Source organism: Otolemur garnettii, unplaced genomic scaffold, assembly GCF_000181295.1.
Source record: "Otolemur garnettii isolate 467f Iridium unplaced genomic scaffold, OtoGar3 scaffold00012, whole genome shotgun sequence".
In the NCBI taxonomy this organism is placed as follows: Eukaryota; Metazoa; Chordata; class Mammalia; order Primates; family Galagidae; genus Otolemur; species Otolemur garnettii.
The window spans coordinates 16,198,107-16,201,899 of NW_003852407.1; the positions used below are offsets into that span (position 1 = coordinate 16,198,107).

The 3,793-nt window shown below is 42.3% G+C and overlaps 1 protein-coding gene across 1 annotated transcript in view; it reads right to left on the reverse strand.

Annotated features, from left to right (window-relative positions):
* Positions 1-3,009, reverse strand: part of GALNT1 (polypeptide N-acetylgalactosaminyltransferase 1) — a 78,241-nt gene extending 75,232 nt beyond the window's left edge. Inside the window, 1 exon segment of the mRNA XM_023510167.1 lies at positions 2,960-3,009. The gene's annotated coding sequence lies outside the window, so the exon portion shown is untranslated.
* Between the last annotated feature and the right edge of the window lie 784 nt (positions 3,010-3,793).

A 3,793-nucleotide genomic window follows, 5' to 3' on the forward strand; every position in this document is an offset into this window, starting at 1 on the left:
TCACTAAAACTCCAAGGTCAAGCAAGTCAGGGATGTATTTCATACTCCAGTCAGCCCTGGGAGGGTCACACTGCAAGTTATCACACCAGAGAGTCTGTAAAGTTTCGTGATAAGGAAACTTGTTTAATTATGTTAACTAAGAACGTTTCATTTTTAAGCATGAAACTTTCCCTTATCTAGTCTTTTTTAAGGCAGGTATCAAATAACAATAAATATACTAGTAACAATTGGTTCAATATTCTGGAATCAGGCAATTTTCTTTTTTTTTTTTGAATCAGAATCTCACTCAGTTGCCCTCGGATTGAGTGAGCAACCTCAAACTCTTGGGCTCAAGAGATTCTCTTGCCTCAGCCTCCCAAGAAGCTGGGACTATAGGCGCCCACTACAACGATGCCCGGCTATTTTTAGAGTCGGGAGTATCGCTCTTACTCAGGCTGGTCTCAAACTCCTGAGCTCAAGCAATCTACCTGCCTCGGCCTCCCAGCACAGGCATGAGCCACCCCGCCTGACCTGGAATCAGGCAATTTTTAAACACATATGGGTCTTCTGCTTTCTGCAAAACTTAAATTCCTGTGAATCTGCAAATTCTAAAAAAAGAACCCCAATGTATTTAAAAGACAATCACAAGGAAGACTTTCACAAAATGATGGTTAATTTTATAGGATCTTTTTTTTTCTTTACACTGAAAAGTTATATATTTAGAATTAGCCAGCCAGGCTTAGTTTAGATAATCCCAATTTTGTTGGCAACATCCAAAGCATCGTAATCAAGAGCCAATTTTGTAGTATCCATTTTAAGTTAATATTTCTGTATTTGTCTTTAGTGTAACATATATCTACATATAATACAAATGCTTGTGGACAAAAAATGGGGAGTCCAAAAGTTGCCATTATATAAATCCCTAAAAGTAAAGAATTTACAAACTTCTCAGAGAAATGAAACTTGTCAACTCTTTTACTTTCCCTTATTTTTTCTGGGTTGAGAATACCATACTTTAAAAACTGTATCTAGCACTAAATACGGCGTTCAGCAAATGCAACATTATCTCATGCAGGACACTGTGAGAAAAGAGTTACGTCTGTTTTACTTAGTCCTCGCTAATCTCTAGGGGATGCCTGGAGCCCTGGCAATGACCCTAGCCAAACTCTGAGAACTGAGCTCCCAGAGTGTTTGCAGTCCCTGGTTCATGATCTTTTTGTGTTTGCTCCAGGCAGTGAGTCAGGATATACCAGGCACTGTTTTACTTCACCGAGAATTGGACATGTACGTGGTATCTGGTGCAGGGCCCCACATACGATAGGAATGTGCCCATCTGAGCAGTTTCCTGTAAGAACTCTGGACTGGAACACCTGCACGCTTCTCCAGCCCCAGACACCTTGTGTACGTCTCTATCATTCACAGTGGAGAGAAATGCACGTCCATGCGATTCTCGCAGAGAGGGGGCTTGGAGGCCCGTGTCTGAGTCTCTCTACCATTCACCTTTTTCCTGCCATTCCTATATTGCATGCTTTGATGCAATAAACCTTAGCCATAAGTACAATTTTATGTTGAATTATGGAGTTCTTCCAGCAAATTGGTGGAAGAACAAATACCTTGGGACAAATACCAAACAAATACCATTAAAGAACCTGGTCTGTCATAATACGTATTTCTTTCATTCTGTGTCAGAAGCTACGTGATCATAATCCCAGTCTCTCCAAATGAATAAATCGGTGTGCCAAAAAACCAAAACAAAACGTTAACATACCAGGCCTGACAAGACAGCTATCCTTAAATAGGCTTGGAAGCTGCGGCTGGCCTTTTGCTGGCATCTGGAACTTGAATGGTAACAGTTCCCTAAAATAATATAAAAGTTTCCCTGTATGATACATTTGATTCACTGTGCTTAAACTGTTCGTACAAACAACACAGTTTGTGTTAGACACCTGGTCTCCTTCTGGAAATCTGGAATGTTGGTCTGTGCTAGGCAGACGGTCCCTACTTGACCAGCCCCAATAAAAACCTTGGGCATTAAGTCTCTAAATGAGCTTCCCATATCTCACATATGTTGTCATAATCCATTGCTAGAGGAATTAAGCACATCCTGTGACTCCACAGGGAGAGAACTCTCGGTTTCCTCCAGACTTAACCCCAGGCACTTTTCCCTTTGCTGTAATAAATCTTAGCTGTCAGCAGGATCAAGATCCTGTCAGTCACCCCAGCCAATCACCTAACCTGGGGGTGGTCTGAGGAACTACCACCACAATCACATTAAAAGAGAAGTGAGTGTCTATCAGGGCAAATGCCAAAATTCAATTAGTACCAACACTTACTAGTTAAGGGACCCTAGCAATGGCATTTTATTTACAAAAACCTGAGCCTCTTCATTCCTTTAAACGAGAAAAGAATGCCCACCTTAAATGAGGGAATGAGCAACACACTGATACACTCACCCCAGTACACACTCAGATTATAAACGGTATTTCCAAAGGCACCTCCTGAGAGGAAACGAATCATCAGGAACCTTTCATGTGTGTACTGGTACAGGAAGAACTCAAGTGGCCACTTGGAGCACTGCAGAGAAGCTTGAGAGATAAGCCTGTGTCATCCTGTATCTTCACCGCTGGCTCTACGAATGCCTTCCAGGCATCCCCACTGCAGGATTACCAAGGAAGTTCAAGCAGGTTGAACCCTATGTAATAAACATCTTTTGGTTTTTGAAGCTGATGTTTATTTTGCATTCAAACTGACCTCTGTAATGAGAACTGAACGTAACAGTCGATTGTATTGGGACTATGCTTTATCGTTGTATTTCCCAAATTACTAAACTGCAGTTTTAGTATAAGCCATTCTCTTGCATGTATATGAGGCATAAAGTCCAATCAACACAAGTGTTGAAACCCACAGAACTGTTAAGATCAAATCCCAAAGTAAAGAGGCATAAAACCCTGAAGTCGTTCACTTCCAACTATCAACTTACCCCAAAGTGGTTTTTCAAATGAATTCATATCCCAAATCCACATGTCCCACATCTCCTGTTGAAAAATAAATTTCCTAAAATCAGTTTATTTTAGAATAATTCTATCCTCTCCCCCTTATCTCAGCCACCTTGTTCCAGTGGACTGTATAGAGGTCAACTGTCATCTGGGTACAAGGACCATGTCTTAACTCAGCTACTCCCCACATGCTGAGCACAGTACCTGGCACAAAATATCTCTCAGTTACTGTCTATTACAGGAATGAATAAGTGAGGCAATGCATAAGGTATTGCTGAGATTCAACGCCAAGCTCAGAGGAAATACTGTAGAATTATCTTTCTTTCTTTCAGCTTCCCAGGTGGAAAGACCAAAGACACACAGACAGTACCTGTGACAGACACTGTTTGCTCCTTATCCTCCCAGCACATTTCTCGCTGCACTGGCCCCATGACAGCAGTCAAGTGATCATTCTCTCCTCAGCCATCTGTTCTCAACCGGCTCAAGACAGCCATGACCTTTTTATTCCTCTGGCCAGGTCAAATGACCAAATCCTAACTAATGAGACCAGAGGGGAGGTCTCCAGGGAAGCATTCGGGAAAAGTGAAGCCTCCTCATAGAGATGCTGAAAGAGAAACTGTATTTTCCACCTTTAGACATCGCACAGCACTCTTCAAAATGCTGCAGCCATCTGTGTCCTCGAGGGAAACCGTCATCAACATGGATGGCACCATCGATGTGCTGAGGACGACAGAATGAAAACACGGCCAGCACAGTGGACCCTGACAGTACCATGGAGCCAGACCAACCCTGGAACCTCCTAACGTCCATCCTTCTTG